The sequence below is a fragment of the Solanum lycopersicum genome, chromosome 12 (assembly GCF_036512215.1).
Source record: "Solanum lycopersicum chromosome 12, SLM_r2.1".
NCBI lineage: Eukaryota > Viridiplantae > Streptophyta > Magnoliopsida > Solanales > Solanaceae > Solanum > Solanum lycopersicum.
In genome coordinates, this window is record NC_090811.1 from 38,995,896 (window position 1) to 39,022,026 (window position 26,131).

At 35.4% G+C, this 26,131-nt stretch overlaps 1 long non-coding RNA gene across 1 annotated transcript; it reads right to left on the reverse strand.

The window, feature by feature from the left end:
• Positions 1–24,654: 24,654 nt before the first annotated feature.
• LOC138340641 (uncharacterized) lies at positions 24,655–25,824 on the reverse strand. The gene is made up of 2 exons (XR_011213353.1): positions 25,457–25,824; positions 24,655–25,322 (listed from the first exon to the last, which is right to left on the reverse strand). It is a non-coding gene; the product is annotated as an uncharacterized lncRNA (long non-coding RNA).
• Between the last annotated feature and the right edge of the window lie 307 nt (positions 25,825–26,131).

Sequence of the window (26,131 nt, forward strand, 5' to 3'; positions counted from 1 at the left end):
CACAAAAAGTAAAAGGAAAGAAAGAGTAAAAACACTCCATACTGCCACACTCCTTTTTTCACGCGTAATGGAAGAATTTTTTCAATTTAAGTGAGTTATTGATATAGGGATTATTTTTACTTTTCGGAGTCATCACTTGAAATTGAATTGTGGTGTTCCAAGTCACATTTTATTTCAATTCCTAAATAAAATGAAATGACTCTTTAATTTGGTTTGTGAAACACAAATTCAGGTAAGAAATTCTGTTGACTGAGGGGAAGGTATTAGGCATCCATTGATTCCCTTGTTTTTAACACCGTCTCTTTCATTGACTTATACTTCTTTTAATTTTTTTTTTGGATATATTTTATATGCTACAGTTTCACTCATACTTTTATTGTTGAATTTTTATTATTCTTAAACCAGATGCATAACTGCATTCTCGACCTTGACGTTTAAACTTTAGACACATAACTGTCTTGTTCGCATTTCACCTAATAGTTGTCTATAATTGCTTCTTTAAGTTAATAAAAGTTATTTATATATTTCTAAACAAGGTGCATCACCGCATCTTCAATTTCTAATGTCTCAAAAAAGATGCGTAACCACATTCCTAATCAAAACAAATATTTTTAATATGCGTAAAACTCATCTAATCATTAAAATAAATATTTTTCCGTCATACATAAAACTAAATAGTGTATAATAAATCTAAATATTGAGGCTACAATATATAATTGTGGCATTATTTCTATATCTTTTATTTTATGTCTCAATATTTTATATATTTATTGCTCTAAAAGTTATTGTCAAAATTAAGCATATATTTTTTACTATAGCAAAAGTAGAACAAATTGTTAAAACAAATCTCATTTTTGTGTGATAACATAAAATAAAAATATTTTATTTGTTTTTTTTTTAGCCTAACTATACCTACTTCATCACTATTATCTAAATCAAGACAAGAAAAATGTTATGATCCATTCATTTTAAGAAATCACAACTAACATTTTTTTTAAAACTCAATGTACTAACTCTAAATCATTAATTAATTTTTCATATTCAATGAAATTCTACGTGACAATTACTAAAAACTGATTCAAAGCATCTAAATTATACAACAATACAAATATATTTAATTTCAAATAAAATTTATTTCAATCAAATTATGAATGAAACAAAATTATATATATATATATATATATATATAGATATATATATATAAATCATATATCATAAAATTACATCAAATTCCATGAATAAATTAAAGAGATAATGAAAAATTGAATATCGAAAAATCTTTAACCGAACTTCAATTAAAACATCCACTAATCTTTTATTTTTGTGTGAATGGTGTTGGTGATCGTGTATATGTATTTTTGGGAAGTATAGGTATGTGTTATTGTAATGTTGGAAGAAAGAAAAATGAAACCATTTTTTTTTTTTGTATGCTTCTGCATGCGTGTGTTTGTGTTTTTTCCTTTTTTTTTTGTACCTTTTCTTTTTTGCTTTTTTTTTGGCTGATGTTCTTCTTCCTCTCCCTCGTGTTTATGTGCTGCCTTTATGTGTGTAGTGTTTTGGAGTAGTATAGGTTACTGAGTTTGTGTGGGGAGTGGGAGAAAGTTAGGTGAGTGGAGAAAAATGGTGAAGTAGGGATGAGGTAATAGGTAGGTTACATTCTTTGAATTATTATATTTTGTTTGTTGTTAATAAATAAAAATTATAATAATGTCGACTAATTAGTTTGAAATAATTAAATATAAGAAAAAGTCAAATAGCTTGTCTAAAAATATAATTAAAACAGTAGCTTACTTATAAAATCTAAATTAAAAGAATATACATTTTCCATAAATTTTGATTTGTTTTGAAATAATTAAAACTAAAACTTTACCTAAAAATGATTTTTGTTGTTTTCAAATCTCTTAAAAAATAAACTTATAAAAATAAGATAAAAGTCAAAATATTTAACTTCGACTTATAAAAAATTTAAGCTCTAAAAATGGTTTAATTTTTTTTAGATTTGGTAAAAAATTACATGTGTACACACAGATACACACCCAAAATTACAGCAATAGACTCATTAAATTCACAACAAATAGATGCATCACAAAAATAAAGGTAACCTTTTTTTAGCGGTTCAAGTTCATGGTTTCTAAGTTCTTCTTTACGTGAAATAATTTTCACAAGAGTTAATACTTAATTTAGTTTTATTTTTTTATGAGTTTTATGTCATGATTGTGCAAGAATTAATTCCAATACATTGAAGTTGTTCAGATTTTAGTGCTTAATCTGTTAATATTATTAATGTTATTTACAAAAATATACCGAACATGCTATATGACATGTGAGTATTTCTTACATGATTAGGAGTCCATTTCTCACTCTTTTCCCTTAATTAATTATCATACTTTTTATTTTTGTGTCTTACTAATTTGATTGAATTCTTTGTTTAATCGTGTTTAAGAAGATATTAAGTTAAATTTACGCTATAATATGTGTGTTGTCTTGATCTTTTGGGTGCTAACTAAAATAATAACATATAATTGTTAGGAAAAGAAAGAGAGAAAGCTTGAGTTCAAACAAACAAACAAACAAAAACGAATTTCTTAGAGTGAGTTTTTTTGACAGTCTTCAAAATGACAATTTGAAGATGCTCTTAAATGTCTTCATGTTTTCTTGACCAGAAGTTGATAAGTGTAAGATATGAGGAAGTCAGGCTGCTACATGTACTGAAGAAGCTGATTCTGACCATCATGGGATTGATCATTCTGAAAAAGAGTTAGAAACTTTACTCTTGAATTTAAAATCCATGTTTCGCTTGAGGAAACTTGAAAACCATCAAAAACAAAAGAAATAAATAAAATTTTTTGCCCTAGTTTCCACTGAAAAATTGTATGGGTTATTATCAAATGAAAACAAAAATATAAACTCAGACTAGGAAGTGTTATCCTAGGAGAAATTAAACATGTCTCTAACTAGGAAATACTTATTCTAGGAGAAAAATGAAAAATGACGGTCATACTAGGAAGTGTTTATCCTAGGAGAAAGTGATAGAATTCCATTATATAAGAGGGTCCTGCTAACCATTGTCAAGGAGGGTCTAGTTGATACTACATCACATTATTCAGGAGGGTCCTTCTACGCTAATTCCCATTGTTTAGGAGGGTCCTGCTATGCTAATTCTCATTGTTTAGGAGGATCTTGCTAATCTACTTCCCATTTTTTAGGAGGGTCCTGCTACGCTAATTTCCATTGTTTAGGGGGGTCCTGCTAATCTACTTCACAATGTTTAGAAGGGTCCTGCTACGCTAATTCCCATTGTTTAGAAGGGTCTTTCTATGCTAATTCTCATTGTTTAGGAGGGTCCTGCTACACAACTTTCCACTGTCTAGGAGGGCTTGCTACTCTAATTTCCATTGTTTAGAAGGGTCCTGCTAATCTAGTTTCCATTGTTTAGAAGGGTCCTGCTACTTTAATTCCCACTGCTTAGGAGGGTCTTGCTAATCTACTTCCATTGTTTTGGAGGCACCTGCTACGCTAATTCCCATTGATTATGAGGGTCCTGCTACACTAATTCTCATTGTTTATGAGGGTCCTACCACTTTGAATCATCAAATAGAATTACCATAACATTTAAATTTTTTAGTTTTAGTTTTGTTATTATTTTTTTTATAATAAAAAGTTTATCTTAAAAGATAAAAAAAGAAAAATAATTGCCTCAAACTATATAGTTTTTTATTCTAGGACAAAAAATAATAAAATACTAATACTAATAATGGTCTCTAACTAGAAAGTGTAAATCCAAGGAGAAAAATGACAAATATATGTCTTAGACTAGGAAATTTTTGTCCAAGGAGAAAAAATATATATAATTAATTATTATTATTTGTTTTTTGCAATAATGTTTACAAAAGTCTTGAATTTTTTATTTTTGTTTTGTAATGGCGGTTGATTTGTGGCATTGGCTTTGATGATAATTTTTCCTGTCGCTGGAATGTTTGAAACTAATTTCAGCTTGATATAGAATGTTTTAATCCGCTAATTAGCTCACCTTAATAATCTTAAAATACATCTCTAGTTTTTTAGAACTTTCAACTTCAAATTTGTCATACTGTTTCCATATTCCAACAATCATTGAATCTTGTATTCAAATAAATTCTCAAACTTCGTCAATTGTTGTCAAGTTACTATGCATGTCTAATACGCTAAAACTTACTTCTCAAATAAGAAGTAAAGCGCTCGTATCAAGTAAAGAACCCAACTAATGAGGTTGGGATAGTTCCCATGAGAAAAATAGTTCAGACTTAACTTCAATCTATTATTACTATTATTTAATCAATTATTTCCTTAGAAAACAAAAGACAATAAAAGGGGGGTTTTTGTTTCTAAATTAATAAAAATAACTAAATAAATTAAATTAACCAACTAACGGAATCAAATCTTGGAGTTTAATCAATTAATAAAAGTAGCTAGGGTTTAAGTGTTCCCCACAGGTTCATAACTTGATAATTCTAACTATAACAATTCTTTCCTAGAATCTTGCATGCAAAGTGATAAGTTATGTATTTCTAAATTCTTGGTCCGGAATCTAGAAAATTTCACTCCACACCTTGGTCCGGCTACGTGTGTTGCTATACTAACCCTTACGTTTACCTCATATTAAGCATTATATTCGATGTTTGACTAAGTTGTTACCTTGTACAATCAATACTAGCATATTAGATAGTAAACACTAAATCTGTGTTGATAATTCTTTTCCTATTATCTACCTCCTTTGGCCGGCAAGTAGCACTAAAGCGAGTTCTAACGTTGGCCATCCGCTAAAAAGACTTCAAAACGAAAGAATTATCAAGACATGCAAGACACTATTTTAGAAATGTTATTTTAGTTAGATTTACCTTATTATTCACCCATGGTTCCCACAACCCTAGTTATGGAGTTTAGTTACCCATAGTCATAATCATAATATTCATATATGTAATATAAGAATTCATGCACTTACTTCAATGAGAAAGAACAAAATCGAGAAGTTCATTTTATTAATCAACAAACGCACCAACAATCAATTCAAGAAAAAGTAGATCAATTACTGAAATTAATCAAAGACTAAAGATTCTCCAAAATTATAATAATCACAAAGTCTACTAACAACGAGTCTAACATAGGAGAATTTAACATAAGAGAGTCTAACATAAGAGAGTCTAACCATAAGAGAGTCTAACCCCTAAAACGAAGTTTTTCAAACTGTTTATAAAAAACAAAAACCTAATAAAAGAAGGACTCTATTTGCTGAAAATCTGTCAAAACACGACTGGATCGACGGACCTCATGACGGGCCGTTGTGGTCACGACGGACCGTCATGGCCTCTGTCATCCTATATTTTACAGATCCTTCTGTTGCTTTCTTCATTACCCTCGACGAACATATATGACGGACCATCACAAGCACGACGGTCCGTCGAGGGTCTCCATTCCATAACACTTAAACTTCTTGGAATTTGGGTATCGGGACTATTTCTCTGATCATCACGACGAACCAGCAGAACGGACCGTCATGAACTTCGTAATCCCACACTTAAGTTAGACTTTTCCATCTTCCTTCAGCAGCTTCACTACGATGCCAGTTACGGACCGTCACAAGATCGACGGACCATGACAATCTCCGTAGGTGGTAACTTTTCTGCATTTCTTGCTCAAAAACTTCTGCATTCATCTTTATACAAATTTCCTGCAAATAAAGAGAAGATCATATAAAAATCAATACAAAAAGGCTTTTGGACAAACACTTAACTTAAGGAAGAAGCATTAAAAATACCGTGAAACCACGGTATATCAACACCCTTAACTTTAATTCGTTGTTTGTCTTCAAGTGACGCACTATGACTCACTACAAAATCTTTGTACAATAGTATCCATGTTTTAGCTTTCGCAATCATTTGGCTATCAATCCTGATCAGTTTCATCATGCTTATGCATATTATTACTATTAGGCTTGAATTATGTGGAATCAGACCATGACAGAGACTCACCATGCACTGAAAACTATCCTTTTCAATTTCTCACCGAGGTACTAATATTTTCGATATTGCAACTAGTTCCTCACTTCAAAACAACATCCTCATTTTTCACATAATGATTTCAGTTTGAGTATAAGGATTAATTTTCAACACTCACTCTCAGAACAAATTCACAACTCATTCATACATATTGCCATAAGCTTGCCCTTATTTACACTGATTTAAGTTCGCCATACAACTCTTAGGATCACGATAGGACCTTTTTGCTTGTAACATAGGATCAGGGTTAGGTAGGGTATATTTAGGTATACTTAAGTGACTTTTTTCCCTCCTTGACATATCGGCTAAACATACCACTTTTTATTATTTTATTTGGCCCAATTTCTCATATTCTTTCACCTTGCTATTTCCCTTCTTTCTTCATTTCTGTAATTGACTCTCTTCTTTTCTTACTTGTATTTATTATATTTTTTTATTTCACTTTTCTTTCAACTGGTTCTTGAGTCACTTTACTTTTGTTCTTTCTCTTTCTTTGTTGTTTCAACCCCACATTCCAGAGCAATCCTCATAATGGAAACCCGTAACTCATGGATTTGCAATGAGTCAAAGTAAACAATACCCATAGTTAGCTCAGGGCCATGAAAAGGTTGTTTACTGCATTAGCCACCCTCAACTTATGATTTTGGCATTAGCTAAGGTGCACATGTCCAAGGAGGGACAAGGGCCAACACATTATTCCCAGAAAAGATCAGTTGGGATGAAAAAGAAAGGTCTATCTTAAGCTCAAATCATTTGGATCAAAGAGGGATTAATTTCATTTGTTTTTTTATATACGCTAAAAATTGGCTATATTGAACAAGGGCCTATGATCCTTTCCTAATTGTTTGTTACAACTTACTTTTAGCAGGATTAACCATGCAAGTTCTAGCTCAGTACAAATAGTGGACTATTCAAATATTTACCACACTTACTTGACATCTCATTGCTCTACCAGATTGTCAGACACCTAGCTCGAATGTTAGACTTAGAGTCATGCAGTGGTGTATCTCTATGTCATGCTTAGAGACACACATTTATCAATTACTATGCCTAGTCATGCATCATTTTCATTTCATCAGGATATCATTTTAGCCATCATGCTTAAGAGTTAAACTATGTACACAATATATAGACATGCCGGTTCAACAATAAAAATAATCAGTCTCTTGGGGAAAAAGAACACTGGCAAGAAAACTCCAAAAGAAGATAGTGAATTGGGCTTCTCAGACTTCACCCTAGCACTCACTTTTAATTAACCCCCCCCCCCAACAAAAATACATGCAATTGTCCCCAATGCATAAAAAAATTTAGATACGAGAGTGGCGGGTGAAGAAAACCTTGGGCGCAAAGCAGCGACGATTAGCAAGCTGGTGGGTCTAGTTCCCCAGAACCTACTAGCTCTGTAATTTGGACACCCTCAGTAGTATCCTCACCAGCAACAGCACTAGCAGCAGTGCCTCCCGCTATTGCCACATCTCTGGAGCTAGATGCCCCAGCAGCTGACTCTACAGCCCTGATCCGACGCGCCTCCTCATCAGCATGTGAGGCTCTCATTGCAGCCTCCATCTCATGACACTCCTTCTTCCGTGCTCTAGCCTCATCCTCCTCTCGGCCCTTGCGCCTCTTGGCATGCTCTCGAAAGGGAGGTGGTGGAATCTCAGAAGTGGCGAATAAGGTCGCCATCACTGTGTCCTCATCAAGCTCTGCAGAAGGAGCCTCAGACTCTGGCACCCTATGAACTAGGATCATATCAATATCCGCTAGCAGACTCTTGACCGCAGCCTGAAGGGTCGACACGTCCACCTGAGGGGCTCGCCGGGATAGCACCCGCAACACAAAAGCGTCCAAGCGCTGATGAACCTTAGCAATCATCCTCTCTGTGTGCTGCACCATTTTACGCTCCAAGCGATCTCCTGCCTCAGTAATAGACCTCTAAATCCAAGGCTGGATGTGATGCAGAAGTGTAGCCATTTGTGCCTCTAGTTTCTGGACTCTAGCAAACGGGACCAGAGCGGGGAAAGGAGCTGAGCAAGAGGAGCTTGGGGCAGTTCTACTACCCGGGATAGACTCGATCGGGGTAGTGTCAGTGGTTTCAGAGCAGCCTGTGTAGCCGTGCGAGCATGTGCTACTTTATCAGCCAGATTTTCACCAAGTGGAGGCAACTCTAGACGGGGTCCTCTACGTGGAGCCAACTCATTGGCCTTATCCCTGATGAGAGCGATATCAACAGTGCCCAACGGAGTCTTGAGATGATTAATGTGCCAGATGGGCATACTTGCGGACCTGCACAAGGAAAATACATGCACAGAAAAGGGTAAGTAGTTGTGACCTTGAAAGCCCTCTCATGCATGACCGCCTGTAGAAGCCAAGCGAAGTCCACCTCAAACCTGGCTATCATCGCGGCCATCAGAACTGAACGATACCATGTGACTATGTTATCATCGGCCGTTGGGGAAAGGCAGTGGTAGACAATTAACCATAAGAACATAGCTGTGAAGGTCAAGTTAGCCTTCTTGATGGCTCCTTTCGACTTCGTTACCCAGTCGTCACCCTCTCTATCAACAGAAAAGTGAAGGGCCATCCACCTCTTGGTGGTTTCTCTCAGGATTGCTCACACAAGAATTGACCATCTTTTACAATTTTCCACGGGCAAGGAGATATCGACCTGAATGCCACGTACTCGGACATGCTCAAGTGGGGCCTGTTTGGCGGGGGCATCCCGCCTATCTATCTGTGATATGAGAGTATCCACGTAAGAGGCGTAGAACTCTCGGACCATCTCCTCACTATTGTGGCCCACAGCACGAGCTGTCCACTGTAGTCAGTATTTGGTGTGGCATGGTAGGGAGACTTCCCATAAGGACCCGCCTCTCAAGTGTAAGGGTCCGTCATGAATCCTTTATCATTCAGAAACTTGGCGTCTGAATAAATTTGATATTACCCATCGACACACCACCGGTTGGGCTGGTCGGCAACCAGGGTGAGAGCATGAGTCGGTGAGCCGGGAGTGTAATGAGAACTGTCACCCTCATCAGACGAGGCAGACTGTGCACCTATGGCGGGTATAGGGACTTCTGCGCACCCGGAGGCTTCCTCTGACCACGAAACTCCTAAGGAGCCAGATTCTACTTCTTCATGTGTAGCTGACCCAGAAGGTGTGCTGATCAGTGTGCTCTCCTCACTAGAGTAGGAGGCAATGACTACGCCAAACGCCACCTTTTTTGGGTGTAGCTATGGTAGTACATGTAGCTCGTGACAGAGTGGCAGTGCCTGGGGACACATACTCTGGGTCATGCTCATCATCAGAGCCTATGACCAGGAGGGAAGACGGGGCGACAGACTTCGAACGCTCACGTGCGTAAACTCGATCATGGTTTTGTGCCATAAGAGATAATACCTGTAAAGAATCAATATTAGTACGAGAAGAGAAAACAAGACGAGAAAAAATGAAACAAAATAAATATAAGAACTAAGCTGTAATGACTTTTCAGCAGTAATAGTGAAACACGACGGACCAAGTGACGGCTCATTGTGAGTACGAAGGACCGTCATGGGGTCCGTCATGTCTTACTTCAACTATGTTGATGTGGAGACCCCAAAAAGAAAATTTATGATAAGTATGATGGATAAGCAGGATGGACAATCGTGACAATGATGGTCCGTCGTCAATGTCCGTCGTGGGGTACTTAAAAAAATAAAAAAATATGGAGACCCTTAGGAGACGGGTCTCTGACCGTCACGATGGTTGTGCAAGACGGACCGTCGAGGGTATGAGTGTCCGTCATAGATGTTCGTCAGAGGACACTTAGAAAAAGTATGAGACCCTTAGGACAAGGGTCTCTGACAACCATGACTGTTGTTTAGGACAGACCATCGTGGTAACGACGGTCTGTCATAAATTTCCATCAGAGAACACTTAGAAAAAGTTTGCAGACCCTAAGGAGATGGGTCTCTGACCGTCATGACGGTTGTGTAGGACGGACAATCGAGGGTTTGACAGTCCATCGTACATGTCCGTTAGAGGACACTTATAAAATGTAGGAGACCCTTAGGAAAAAGGTCTCTGACCGTCATGACACTTGCGCAGGATGGACCATCGAGGGTATGACGGTCAGTTGTTGATGTCCGTCAGAGGACACTTAGAAAAAGTAGGAGACCCTTAGAAAAAGGGTCTCTTACAACTAGAATGGTTGTGCAGGACGGACCTTCGTTCCCACGATGGTCTGTCGCATCTATCCGTTGGTGGAAACTTAGAGAAAATAAATAGTAGGATGTTCGAACAGACCCTATGACGGTCCATCGTGGGTACGGTGGTCCGTCATCGGGGTCTCATTTTGTCATTCAGTGACAGAACTGGGGATGCCACAATTATCCCCTATGACTCAAATGGAATTTTTAGTGTTAACCTACATGTGTCTAACCCAAATACCTAGCAAACTAGCAATGCTAAAGCACCTATTTCTAGAGTTTTAACAATGCAATTTAAGGATTCTTAACCTAGGTAAGACAAAATTGGAATAAAGAATGAAGACCCACCTAAATGAAAAAGGCTAATACGATTTAAAAAACAAAAATTCAATGTAAATGGGTAGAGATCAGAGACACATACCTGAGAATTTTAGAAAGACAAGCAAGTGAGGCACTTGGTTTGCAAGAACAAAACCACAACAGCAGACTCCAACTAGTAGAGGGTAGATTTTGGGAATTTGGGGAATTGGGGAAGTGATCAGTTGATAGAGAAGAGAGGTAGGAAGTTGGAAGTTTAAAAGGGAGGGAAATGGGAGAAAGAGGGAAGGAAATGGGTGAAATGAAGGGGTGGGTTTTTTAAAGGTTCCCAATTTTTTAAATTACCTCCAACCGGGTCGGGTGGGGTACGGTCATAAATGACGCAACGAGTCCCCGATGATGATTCGTCGCAGATGCGACGGTCCATCATGGGTTCCGTCACGTGTGCCCTAGTTTTGAAAATAACTGAAAGACGTATCTGGCATGACGGATACATACGACGGTCCGTCGCATGCGTGACGGTCCGTCGATGTGTCCGTTAGTGATTGTTGCAGAGTAATTTTCTGCAGAATTTCTTGGTATTGAGCCTGCAAATTTAAAACCCATTAATATAAAATGCTACCATTACTAGAAAGAAAAACTATAAGTATAGGGTTGCCTCCTAACCAGCGCCTAATTTGACGTCGCGGCACGACTAAGGACACTTGATCACTTAGCCTTCATCAAGATGGTGTGCCACGATCATCTCATTCACCGATTCAGCATGCCCAAAATAGAGTTTTATTCGTTGTCCATTCACCTTAAACCGCACACCCTTCTTGGTTTCTAACTCAAATCCTCCATGAGGAAATAGTTGGGTAATCAAGTAAGGGCCAGTCCATTTCGACTTGAGCTTGCCGGGAAACCAATGCAACCTAGAATTGTATAAAAGCACCAAATCCCCAACCATAAACTCTCATTTTTCAATTTTTAGGTTATGGTACTTCTTCATCTTTTCTTTGTAGGATATAGCAGAAACCAATTGGATCTCACCACTCTGCCTTATGGACCTACTAATGTTGAAGGTCGCTTCTTCATTGTTCAACTAAAATTTCATCTGCCCGTTTTCCATATCAACTAAGGCTCTACCTGTATCAAGGAATGGCCTCCCAAGAATAATAGGCACTTCAAAATCAACTTCACAATCAAGAATAACAAAATCTACCAGAAATATGAACAACTCCACTTTTACTAGCACATCATGGAGTATCTCTATAGGCCTTTTCGTTGTTCGATCAGCCATCAATAGCCGCATCGCGGTGGGCTTTGGGTCACCCAAACCCAACTTCTTGTAAAGCAAGAGGGGCATGAGATTTATGCTTGCCCCAGATCACATAATGCTTTCACAAAATGTAATGACCCGACTGTACAAGCAATAGTAAACACACCCGGATCTTCTCTCTTTTGTATGAGAGATCTTGTAGCAATAGCACTATAATGCTGCATTCTATCATTATCCTCGAAAGTGACCAATCTTTTATTTGTAACCAGATCTTTTATAAACTTGGCATAACCGGGCATTATTTCTTGAGCTTCTACCAAAGGGAAATTGATAGAAAGATTCTTCAACATTGTTATTAAACACCGGTATTTACCATCCTTGGTCTTTTTCACTAATCTTTGAGGAAAGGGTGGTGGTGGTCTAGGCATGGGAATTACATTTGTAGGCACTTCAACATCTTTCGTAGTGTTATCTTCTACTTCACCATTAACCTCGACCACTTTATCATTATCTTTTGTCACTTTTTTCTCAGTAGAAGGCATAGATGGGTCAATGGTTTGCTTACCATCGCAAGTAGTGATTGCCATACAATGTCCATCATTTTTTTTGATTTTGGACAGTGTTGCTAGAAAGAGTGCTCGGTTTCCGTGTGTTCACAGTCGCAGATACTTGGGCCATTCCCAACTCAATATGCTTATTCGATATTGCATGTGTATCAACTTTCTGCCCAATACCCGCTAAATCACTCCTTAACTCTTTAATGTGCTTATCACTAGCATCAAACCTCCTCATCATTTTGTTCAACATATCCTCAACTCCCACAATACTATTTCCACCATCCCTAGGAGTAACATCACGATTTTGAGGAGGGACACAAGGCCCATTCCTATCAATTCTGTTACCATAGTTACCCCTATTGAAGTTTTTGTCACAGTTTTAGTTTCCATCTCAGACATAATGACCCTCATGGTTATATTTACCATAGATCCGACCTTTGTTTCCTTGACCTTGGCGCCAATTCTCCTGATTTGAGCCTTGGGCACTCAGTCGGAAACCCCCCCGTCTGTTCATTTACAGCATAGGAATTCTTCTCATAATATCATTCATCATTTGGTGGTGGTGGTTTAGACAAGTAGTTAACTGCATTTATCTTTTCTGCACCCACAGTGATATGTTTTAATACCAACCCAAGCTCAGTTCTCATCTGAGTCATCTCTTCACGAATCTTATATGTGGCTGGGTTGTGAGCGGATTGCACTGCGACGGTATTTCTCCCAGTATCTGACTTCCTAGTACTCCAAGCTTTATTGTTACGGGATATTTTCTCTAACTTTTTGACAATCTCGACATAAGGACACTCTCCATAAGAATCACCCGCTATAGTATCCAACACCGCTTTATTATTATCATCCTGTCCCCAATAGAAGTATTCCTTCAGTGACTCATCATCTATGCGGTGATTAGGGACGCTCCTAAAAAATGAGGTTAATCTATCCGAAGAACTACTAACTGACTCTCCTATTAGTGCTACAAAGTTGTTCACTCTATCTTTGTGGTTTAGTTTCTTGAAGACTGGGTAGTAGTGTGCTAAGAAAACGTCCCTTAGTTGGTTCCAAGTGAAAATTGAGTTATAAGGAAGCTCAGTTAACCAAATAGCAGCCTCTTCCATCAGTGTGAGAAGAAATACTCTTAGCCGTATTACATCCAAAACCAAATCAGGACTCCCTACAAAGCTTTTACGCACTGCCCTTACCTAAGTTATATGGGCATGTGGATCCTTAGAAGGTAGCCCTGAAAAAAACCTCTGGCAGTGAGCATTTGCATCAGGCTACTAGTTACCACAAAGGTGTGGCCTGGTGGAAGAAGGGGTAAGACAAGTGGCCCATCGGAGTCTGCTATATTGTCATAACCTCTGTAGCATTCTTGAGGACATGGAGCGAGATTTTTCCCCTTTGTTGATTTTCACCAAGATCATCGGGTAATAACTGACTATGAACATCAACCGGAGCTTTGATGTTCTAGTTTCGATCATCATCATTAATACTCATGTTTTGATTCATATTGCATAGTGTACTCTCTAATTCATGATCGTAGGGAAACAAGGGTTCTCTTCCTCAACGTGTATTTTCCATACAAGGAAAATAGTTTTGCAAGAATAAAAAACAATAGACAAATTAAAATCAAGAAAATATTGACTAAACTTTAGTAATAAATTTAAATTAATCTAAAAGCTACTTTCCCCGGCAGCGGCGCCAAAATTTGATATGCTCAAACTTACTTCTCAAATAAGATGTAAAGTGGTCGTATCAAGTAAAGAACCCAACTAATGAGGTTGGGATCATTTCCATGAGGAAAATAGTTCATACTTAACTTCAATCTATTATAACTATTATTTAGTTAATTATTTCCTTAAAAAAACAAAAGACAATAAAAGGGGGTTTATATTTCTAAATTAATAAAGATAACTAAATAAATTAATGTAACCAGCTAATAGAATCAAACATTGGAGTTTAATCAATTAATAAAAGTAACTAGGGTTTAAGTGTTCCCCACATGTTCATTACTTGATAATTCTAACTATAACAATTCGTTCCCAGTATCTTGCATGCAAAGTGATAAGTTATGTATTTCTAAATCCTTGGTCCGGCATCTAGAAAATTTTACTCCGCACCTTGGTCCGGCAAGTAGCATTAAGGCGAGTTCTAACGTTGTCTATCTGTTAAAAAGACTTCTAAATGAAAGAATTATCAAGACATGCAAGACACTATTCTAGAATTGTTATTTTAGTTAGATTTTACCTTATTATTCACCCATGGTTCCCACAACCCTAGTTATGGAGTTTAGTTACCCATAGTCATAATCACAATATTCATATATGTAATATTAGAGTTCATGCACTTACTTAAATGAGAAAGAATAAAATCCAGAAGTTGACTTGATTAATAAACAAACGCACCAACAATCAATTCAAGAAAAAGTAGATCAATTACTGAAATTAATTGAAGACTAAAGATTCTCCAAAATTATAACAATCACAAAGTCTACTAACAACGAGTGTAACATAAGAGAATCAACATAAGAGAGTATAACATAAGAAAGTCTAACCATAAGAGCGTCTAACCCCCAAAACTAGGTTTTTCGAACTATTTATAAAAAAAACCTAATAAAAAAGAACTCTATTTGCTGAAAATATGTCAAAACGTGGTTGGGTCGACCAACCTCGTGACGGGCCGTCGTGGTCACGATGGGCTACATGGTCACGACGGGCCGTCATGGCCTCCGTCATCCTATACTTTACAAATCCTTCTACTGCTTTCCTCATTACCCTCGACGAACAAGTATGACGGACCGTCACAGGCATGACGGTCCGTCGAGGGTCTCTGTTCCATAACACTTAAACTTCTTGGAATTTGGGTACTGGACTACTTTTCTGATCATCACGATGAACCACTAGGACGGACCGTCGTGGCTATGACGTTCCGTCATGAACTTTGTAATCCCATACTTAGGTCAGACTTCCCTATCTTCCTTCAGCACCTTCACTAAGATGCCACCTACGGACCGTCACAAGCTTGGCGGAACAACAACAACAACAACAACTACAACAACAACAACAACAACAACAACAACAACAATAATAATAATAATAATAATAATAATAATAATAATAACCATAATAATAATAACAATAATAATAATAACAATAATAACAATAATAATAATAACAATAATAATAATAACAATAATAATAATAATAACAACAACAACAACAACAGTCGATAAGGCCATTGCTCATCGCCTGCAACAGTCGATGGCTATTTCTTGCACTGGCCCAATTGCCAGCTTTGGGTTAAAGTGAAACGGTCCTCCTAAAGGACCCTTAGGGTAGTCCTTTGGGAGTGGTACCCGAATGTTTTGGCCCTAAACACACTCTAATATGTATTAGACACCTTTTCACCATATTTTGTTTGATTCCGACTCAAAAAACCTAGTGAAATAGGCTAAGGCGCACTAGCACCTTTCTACACTAGTCTCCGGATGTCATGGATGTTCCTTTACGTTTTGACTCTAAAACTTCCTAAATGACTTTTGTACCTTATTATTGACCTTAAAACAGTTCTATAAACCTTGGACACTGATCTGAGGCTCTAGACTAGTTCGTGGATTTTAGGAGGGTTACACAATTCATCACCTTATTTCCTTGAACAACACGCGATTTGATTTAATTATAACTTGGGATATGTAGGCAAATTTTGTATTCCTAATAACAGTTGGGTGAATTTTTTTCAATTTTTCTATTTCTTTGTCCAAAAATTATTCGCGTTTCAAGTCAAAGAGGGACAAACTATAGACACGTAATTTTTGACCAAGCTAAAAAATTTTATACTATTTTTATATCTTAAATATTCATATAAATCTAAATTAAATATTTTGACTTTTTTCTTAATTTTTTAAAAAAGATTTGAAAACAACAAAAACATAATCACTTTTGAAGGTAGGTTTCATTTCTAATTGTTAAAAAAATTTCAAAGTTAAATTTTCTTATAAAAATCAGTTAGATGTAACAAATAAGCTAGTTTTTCTCAGTTATATCTCATTATTATTTTTAAAAAATTATACATTTTGTATTTTTACTTAGCTCAAAACAATTAATATTTTTATCATTATAATTTTATATATAGTTTTTTATTATCCTTACTACTATACGAAACTTCTAATCCTAATTTCACTACTTAACCTGAATATCCATTCCCACACCCCCTCACATTATCCTCTCTACTACCCCTCTACTACCATTACACTCACCCTCACAACACAACACATCTACCTATATATAATACAACACCACAACAACAAAACAAGTAAAGAAAGAGAAAAAACACTCCACATAAAGATGCACACACAAAAATATCACAACAATACACTCATAAAATTAACCTGAAATAAACGCACCACAAAGAGAAAAGGGGGACTTGGAGGTTTTGTTCGCGATTTCGAATTTGTGATTCCTAAATCCTTCTTGTCATGAAATAATTTTCACAAGAGGTAAACCTAATTTTATTTTATTTTTTATTAGCTTTATGTCATGATTGTGCAAAAATTAATTCCAATATATTGAAGTTGTTCAGATTTACTATATATTTAATCTGTTAATATTATTAATGTTGTGTAATAAATTATATCCTAACATGCTATATGACATGTAAGTATTTCTTACATGCTTAGGAGTCCATCTTCTCGCTCTTTTTTCCTTAATTAACTATCATTGTTTTCTGTTCGTGTCTTGCTAATTTGAATGAATTGTTTGTTTATTTGAATGTTTAACAAGATATTAAGTGAATTTTACGCTATAATATGTGTGTTGCCTCGATATTTTTGGTGCTAACAAAAATAATAACATATAAATTGTTAGGAAAAGAAAGAGACAAAATTTGAGTTCAAACAAACAAACAAAAAATGAAGGAAATGAAAATTAGAAAAAAGGAATAGATGCATAAAATATAATAATGGAAAAGACAAGAAAAGGGGGAAAATGGATATATGTTGGGAGTTCGCCTTATGATCATATCAGATAGTGGTGAAACATTTCAGATTGGGGTAGAGTCTTCGTTGGTAGTGGAGGTTATGGAAAAAGAAGACAATGATCTAACCCTTCTTGAACTTAAGGGTGTAGTGCACAATCAGAGTGGGGAGGTTTTCTGCCATGGGGGAAATGATGTACTTCACTACTAAGGTAGATTGTATGTTCTTAATTTGGACAAGTTGAGATAACATATTCTTAAAGAAGACCATAACTCCAAATATTTTATTCTTCCAAACGCGACTAAGATGTACCGCAATCGGCGGGAAGTCTTTTGGTGTAATGGCATTTTAGGGATATTGCATATTTTGTGAGTAAGTGCCCAAATTGGCACCAAGTGTAGGTAGAACATCATAAACCAGAGGGGATTATTCAAGAGATTTACATTCCTACTTGGAACTGGGAAAAGATCAAAATGGATTTTGTTACACAGTTACCTCGCACTGGCAAATAACATGACTCCATTTTTGTGATAATTGAAAGAATGATTAACTGTTGTCGCTTTTTGGCAGTAAAGACTAGGTATTCATCAAAGGAATATGATAAGATTTACAATAATAGATATTCATATTTCCTGGGTTCTTTTGTCTATTATATATCAGATAGAGGTCCTCAATTAGCCTTTCATTTCTGGAAATCATTTCAAAAGGATCTTCGTACGCAGTTAGCCTTAGAAAAAATTTTCATTCTCAAACGGATGGGCATGAAGTACGTACATAACAATACTTAGAGTACATGTTTAAATCTTGTGTAATCGACTTAAGGATAGTTGGGATGATCACTATCATCTAATAGAATTCACATATAATAATAAATACCATTCGAGCATTCAGGTAGTCCTTTATAAGGTATTGTATGGGCGTAGGTGCAGATCTCCTTTTAGTTTGAAGTAGGTGACGCAGCCTTGATAAGACCAGATTTAGTTCATGATGATATGGGGAAAGTGAAACTCATTAGACACAAAATTATGATAACATAGAGTCGCCAAAGTCTTATACAAGTGTAAGGAGAAGGGAACTAGAGTTCCAAGTTGATTATTGGATTTTTCTAAAAGTGTTTCCTATGAAGGAGGTGATATGATTTGGCAAGAATGTGAAGCATAATCCCAGATATATAGGCTCTTACAAGATTCTGAAAAGGATTGGTAAAGTGGCTTAAGAATTAGAGTTACCAGCATAATTAGAAGTAGCACATCCTATATTTCACATTTCACTTTTGAAGAAGTATATGGGTTATCCCACATCCATAGTTCCATTTGAGAGTGGTCATTAAAGACAATTACTCATATGAGGATGTACCGATTTAGATTCTCGATCGTACGGTTAGATGGCTGAGAAACAAAGAATTCACTTCAGTCAAGGTTTTGTAGAGGAGTCCGTCCGAACATGAAGATATTTTTGAAACAGAAGTAGTTATGAAGTCCAAGCATCCTCACTGCTTTCTTTCAAATTTCATTCCAGCTTGAGGTAATAGTCCCTTCTTAGTTTTTCAGTCATTCATACGCATATTAAGTATTAGTATTATTATCCTTCAACTTTTTCTTTAATTTTAAGAGTATTTGCATGTTCTTGTGACTTAGGTAAGTCAGAAATAAATTTCTAGTACTTGGTTGTAGGGACTGTAGCTCCTTACCTCAATAATCAACATATTTAGTCTTCGTTCAAGGAAGAATAGTTTAAAGGGGGGGATAATGTCACACCCCATATCCAAAAAAACCGTAACTACATATTTTCAGAAGTTTCAGGTGACACCGAAAAAAGACAACTACGGATTGTTAATCTACTTACGGTACATCAGTCAGCTCCGTCGATGGGCGAGCCAACTTTCAGTCATCAGTCGTGAACAATGGTGGACAAGTACTACCATAAATCAACTTATGGTACATCTATTATAACCGTCGATGGGCCAGTCATTTCTTTGTCCTCAGTCGTGAACGACGGTTGACCAGTACATAGTGTCAGTCGACATATGGTCCGTCAATAAACTATGTCAGTGATTCTGAGAAATTTTATGTCAAGGGTCTTTTGTTCTTTTCCTTGTTTGTTTTCCCCCTAATCTACATCATTCATACCCTAAATAATTTGGTTTTAAATAGTTTAAGCCTAGAAACATAACGAGAACTGACGCAAGTGAAATCATTACTCAAAACATAGAAAATTAGATGCAAGAGAGGAGAAAAAGGTCAAGAACCCTAGTTCAAGAAGACAGAAAGGTTTTATCAATTCCAGCTCTAAAATGTAAGGATTTATCTGTAGAATTCATCACCAGGTATGTGGAATTTAAGTACTGGGTTCTTTTCACCCTTCGGATTTCTACATTTCAGACATTCTTGATTCCCTTATCATGATTATACCTAGAGTTTCCAAAACTTCAGGAGATTATCGTGAATTAGGTAGTTATATGTTCCAAATCAGGTTACCATGTTATTAGTCATTTTATTAGATGAATTATAGAAACCTAGCTATGTATTTCTTTAGTTCTTGAATTACACATGCTAGGTAAGATATTTAATTATTTCAGGTATACATGCCTCAATATTTATATGCATCATTATGAGATTAATGTTTGCATTCTCAATTTGCATGTTCATTTGCAAGTTGTACTATATTTACATAAACTCCTAGATAATCAGTTAACTACTTAATTCATTAGGAGTAGCATAATACCGAGTTTGACAAAGGTTCAGCGTATCTAAATAGTCCCTGAACTACTAGCCATATAGATTGCAAGTCCCCTATGTGGGCATCATTTCAATGATTACACCAACATGACTCTATACCTTTTTCGGGGTATATTAGGTCCTCTCGATTGGGCATGTACATCGTACTCTACCATTAACTCATGTGGTTTTATTATGGTCATTAGTAGTTCCTACAGTTAAGTTAGACTCCATTTCATTGACTATGTTTTCGTTTTCAGTCTCAATATGTTATGACATGGTATTTTCATTTATATTAGTTGTTGAGTATTTCACATATATCTGAAAAATTCAGATTATTTCATTACTTCATTGATTTGTTTAGTTATATGTTATTTTAGTTTTACTCTATCTTACATGCTTAGTAATTTTCAAGTACTAACACATACGTGCGCTACATCTTCTTGTCATGTAGGTTAAGGTTCTACACATCCATATGATGCTTAGTTTTTTTCTTGATCTTCTTTTCAATAAAATCAGTGGTGAGTCCTCATTCTCAAAGACAATAGTCATGAGTTTCTTTCCGATATTTTCATCCTTTAGTTGATGTTTTTTTCTAGATCATGTTGGGCATGTCCCAACATTTCTAGTAAGTCTATAGGTTTATTTCAGACATAGATAGATTCAACTTAGTATTAAGTTAATATATTCATTGTATTAAACTCATCATATTTTCATAGATCTCAGTTTTAGTATAGGGAGTTCCCCATATTTTGATGTTGCTTATGATTAGAGGATCCACACAGTTTCTACTATTCTATTCATATCTAGTATGCTCATGATAATGCCAGCATGGTTGGCTTGGGATCATTTGTGGTCCTAGTTCCCATGTCCGCGTCTTGGGGGTTGTTGAGAAGCTGCAACACCCCGTATTCAAAATATACAAAAAAATATAGATTTTCAAAAGTTTCAGGTGCAACTGATTGAAGCCAACTATGGAACGTCATTCGAATTACACTCCATCAATCAGCTTGATCAATGAGCCAACATACTTTCCGTTCTCAGTCATGAACGACAGTCAATCAATACTGACCGTCAGTTCACTTATGGGCAAGAAAATTTCAGTCCTCAGTCGTGAATGATGGTCGATTAGTATGCACCATCAATTGAATTACGGTTCATCAATCAACTCCTTCAAGGATTCGGACAACTTTAAAACTTGGGGTCTTTTGGCCTTTTCCTTGTTAGTTTTACCCCTGAGCTACGTTGTTTAGAACCTAAATCATGAGATTTTAGTCAGTTTAATCCTAGAAACATAACTAAAACTTACCTAAGTCAAGTCATTAATAACAACATATAAAATTAGAAGCAATAGAGGAGAGAAAGGTCAAGAACTCTTGTTGAAAAACACATAAAGGTTCGATTAGTTCCATCCCCTAAGGATTTCTTCGTGGAATACATCACCTTGTATGTGGCATTTCACTAGTGGGTTTCTTTCACCTTTGGGTCCCTACATTTCTGTCAGATTCTTGATTTCCTTATCGTGCTTAGACATAGGGTTTTTTTGAACTTCATGAGATCATCAAGAATTAGTTAGTTATGTGTTCAAAATCAGATTACCATATTATTAATCATTTTAGTGCATGAATTCAGAACCCTAACTATGTAGTTCTTTAGATCTTGAATTACACAAGCTAGGTTAGATATTTCAATTATTTCAGATATACATCCTCAGTGTATGAATACATCCTTATTAGATTAATTGTTGCATTCTTAGTTTTCATGTTCAGTTTTGAGCTATTCAATATTTACAAAAACTTAGTCATAATCAATTAACCAATTAATTAATTGGGAGTAGCATAATAACCAATTGATTAGGGTTCAGGGTACCCAAATAGTCCCAGAACTACTACCCATGTAGGTTTTAAGTCCCCTCTATTGACATAATTTCGTGATCAAGTCACCATTCCTCTATAAGTATTGTCGGGTATATAAGTTCCTCTCGAGAGGCATATACATCGGACTCCACAATTATGTCATGTTGTTTTATTATTGGTAGTTAGTAGCTCTCACACTAATGTTAGACTCCGTTGAATTGACCATGTTTCAAATATTACTCTCAGCATGTTATTAATTGGTCATTGCCTTTATATTAGTCATGTTCAGTATTTTCGCATCTATCTCATGTTCAAATATTTCATTGCTCCATTGGTTTGTTCAATAAAACGTTATTTCAACTTTACACTATCCTATACGCTTAGTACCTTTCAAGTAGTGACACATACGTGCGCTTCATCTTTTCATAATGTAGGTTCAAGTCTCAATATCCAGAATATGCTTAGATTGGTTCTCAATCTTCAGTTCAGTAGAATCAGTGGTGATGCTTCATTCTCGAAAGACAATGATCATGAGTTTCTTTCAAGTATTTTAGCCCTTTAGTTTCTTTTTTTCTTCTAGATCATATTGGGGTATGTCCCGACATTTCTAGTTAGTTTAAAGGCTTATTTGAGACTTAGATTGATTCAACTTAGTATTGAGTTAATATCATTATTGTGTTGACCTCATCTGTTTGTCACGTCTTAAGATACCATCAAGATGCGAACACGGGAACTAGGATCAGAAATTATCCAAAGCTAACCCTGTTTTCTATGTGTTAATGATTGAAGTGGGGTTTGAGCCTTGAAAGGTAAATTATGGATTTATGCATTTTCTTACGAAATTTATGCAAATTTTTTAAGGATATTTTCAAATTAGAGTATCCATGATGATGATTATTATGATGATCTGTTATTGAGAGGATTTTTATTTATACAGAAAAGAAAGATGTGAAAGGTTTTTTCACATAATAAAAAATTTAAGGTTGAAAGACTTTCTCACCTAACTGAATCAAAGATTAAGAGCTATCCTAATAAAATTTATGTTTGATTGGTTATTGGAAGATACCTTTCCATAGATGATGAATTAGCTTTGATTGTGAAGATTACATGTCTTTCTATAGATAATAAGTACAAGAAGAAATGACTATTGCTGGGATTTTTGTGTTTGCACCGAAATTACTTTGCAAGCCTTTTCGATGTGGAAGACACCGGGGGAATCATGTTTTATATCACATGGTATCTATTTTGGTTAAGGATAATTTCACACATTTATAATGACCTAAGGTTACATAAAGAAGTATCATACTTGTTTCAAGGTTTTAAATTATGTTAGCTTGCATTGACCATGGTTTTATGACTTATATTCTATAACTCTCTTATATCATGATTTATCTTGGAAATTTCATGTCATGAAATGAATCATCCCTTTAAGCTTTATCTATATGTTGTATGCATAGTTATCACACTTGATACATTTTTGTATTAGCACATACTTTTACCTACAATCCCCAAATGTAGGGTCCAACAGTCAGGTTTCTCAGTTTCGTTGCTAGTGGTTAATATTGAGATTAACATGCTTTGGTGAATCATCATACTCCAAAGGTAGATTCTATTATTTCATTTTCTTTCATGTATTTCACATTTTGGACATGATGACTGGGCTAGGCCCAATTTTATTGTATTGTATTAAATCGCTAAATTGAGACAAGTGTATTAGATTTACAATTTTCTTTATGAAACTATTTGACTTGGAATATTGTTTTACTCTTATTGTTCTATTTCTTATTTTATGAAAGTCAATTGGCTTGTATGGGGTCCTTCGGGGTTCGATACGCCATGTTTTATCTATGCGGTACCACTAAATCATGTCAAACTTAGTAATAAGAGCACAATGTTTTGAGTGATCCTAAGATGTATCAATCACGTCAACTAGAGTCTTGTTCAAGAGTTTAAAACATGCCACATTTAGGGATAAAATGGAATAAGATGTGTAAGAAACTCCACTTCTTTCATTAATCCTTAGTCATGCAATCGAGTTTTAATGTATAAGGTATATCTCCAAATACATATTTGATGCTCTATAGAATATGTCTACTCGAAAATCTTATTCTAGAAAGAATGTGAAGGATATTGCGAACAAAAATCTCTTCCCGAGCACCTCAAGGTTTGGTCGATATATTTTCCCAAAAAGTGACTAATGCGGAATTTAGGGCTGCTTTTCAAGTGTTGGCTTCAGCTGTGATGATTCCAACCAATAGGGAAGTTGCAGTCTCGTGAAACCAAATGTGGGTACGACTGCTTCTAGATTAAGGGACTTCACTTGGATGAATTCTCTTGAGTTTTGTGGATCAAAGGTTGATGAAGATCCTTAAGAGTTTGTAGATGAGGTCTACAAGGTTTTGATGATCATAGGAGTTATGCAGGTGGAGAAGGTAGGATTGGCCACTTATCAACATAAAGGTGTTTCTAAAATTTGGTACAACCAATAGAAAGAGGGAAGACTAGAAGATGCGGGTCTTCTTGATTGGATGAAATTTAAGGTTGCTTTTCTTGATAGGTTCTTTCCCCTTGAGATGAGGTAAGATAAGGTTCTCGAGTTCATTAACCTTCCTCAAGGAAGTATGAGTGTGAGGGAATATGCTCTAAATGTTATATTTTTTGTATTCATTGAATGAAAGTGAAGAAAGAACATATTTAAGTATAATTAAATTTACAAGAAGAAAAGTAAAGGGACATAAATCTTTTTTTGGGGGGGGGGGGGGTAAAAAGGGTCTATTTAATTAGTTTGACTTAGCATATAGTAAAAAAAATGATGAAACTGCTTGGTATTTAATCAACAATTTGTTGACGAATATTAATAAAATAAAATAAAAAAGTCCTTGACACGGTTCTCAATTGTTAAGTAGGTTTTATCACACAACAATAGAAAGAGAGCGATTTATTTTGTTGAACCTTACATTGTTTTTTTAATATTTAACTAATTTAGGATTAAAAAAATTAATTCTTTTAAAATAATATTTCAAATGAAAGATCTTTTGGCAGAAATGGATGTAGTTGTTAACCAAATTGAAAAATCATAAAGGAATTAGAAAGATATCATTAAGAATTGGAACTTTAAAAAGGGTCAACATTACTTTTTGTGATCATAGATAAATTATATTATAAACAAAATGTGGTTAAAGGTGGATCATTAAGAATTTGTTTCAACCTATATGAATTTTTGAAGGAAATAAATTGATTATGTGTCTTAAACATGTTATAGCATTTTAAGAAAAATAATCTACATTATCGATAAATATATAGATAAATTATATTAAATTTTTTTTTGACTTGACTAAGCAAAACCCCAGTATCAGTTCCATCATTTTCAACCAACGACGATATCCAACTTGCACTATGGTCTGCTTCCTCCATTGTCCAAATCCTAGTGTAATAAAATAATTAAGAAAGTCAATAATAAAGTCGATAAAAAAATGAAAAAAGTGCCTGTTTTTTAAATTGAATGTAATTGGAGTGGTAGGAGCAATTTAAATGACTTTTTATGGTATATAGACATACTCAAGTGAAGCAAAGTTCTTTGTTGTTGCTATTAGTGTTGTCAAAAGAAAGAGCTTTTGACATTTTTTGTGTGGAGAGTGAAAGGTGGAGGTATTTATTTATAGTGAAATTAGTCAAGATTTTTACATGAACTATGTTGACCATATATGAAAAAGGACAAATTAAGGATGAAAAGAGTATAGGGCTTCCGTCGTGTGGAAACAAATATTGGAATTTCGAGAATTGGAGGAGAAAGCTATGAAAAAGGGAAAAGTAAAAACTTAGTAAAGGAGTAGTAATTGCAAGGTATGAAATAGCCATGATGAGGTTAAATTAAATATACTAAGGGTGTTATTTCTGCAATTCAAGAGGACGAGTGTTGGTGGGGTGGATGGGTGGTTGGGTGGGTAGGTTCAAGAGAGAGTAAAAAGAGTGTGTATGTTTATATGAGTAGGTATCACGCAGATTTAGGATTTGAAGCTTAACTAAAAACAAATTCAAAATTCAGGCCAACTTTTAATAATGCCCAATTCAAAATTAACAATTTTTACATATTTAATAAATGAGTTCAGAAGCATAGAGAATTTATACTAAACTTATTAGATTCTGTCAAACACAATATTTGAATTCATTATGTGAAAATTACGGCTAAGAATGTTGTCGAAGATGAATTTATAAATTGGAGTACTCGAATTA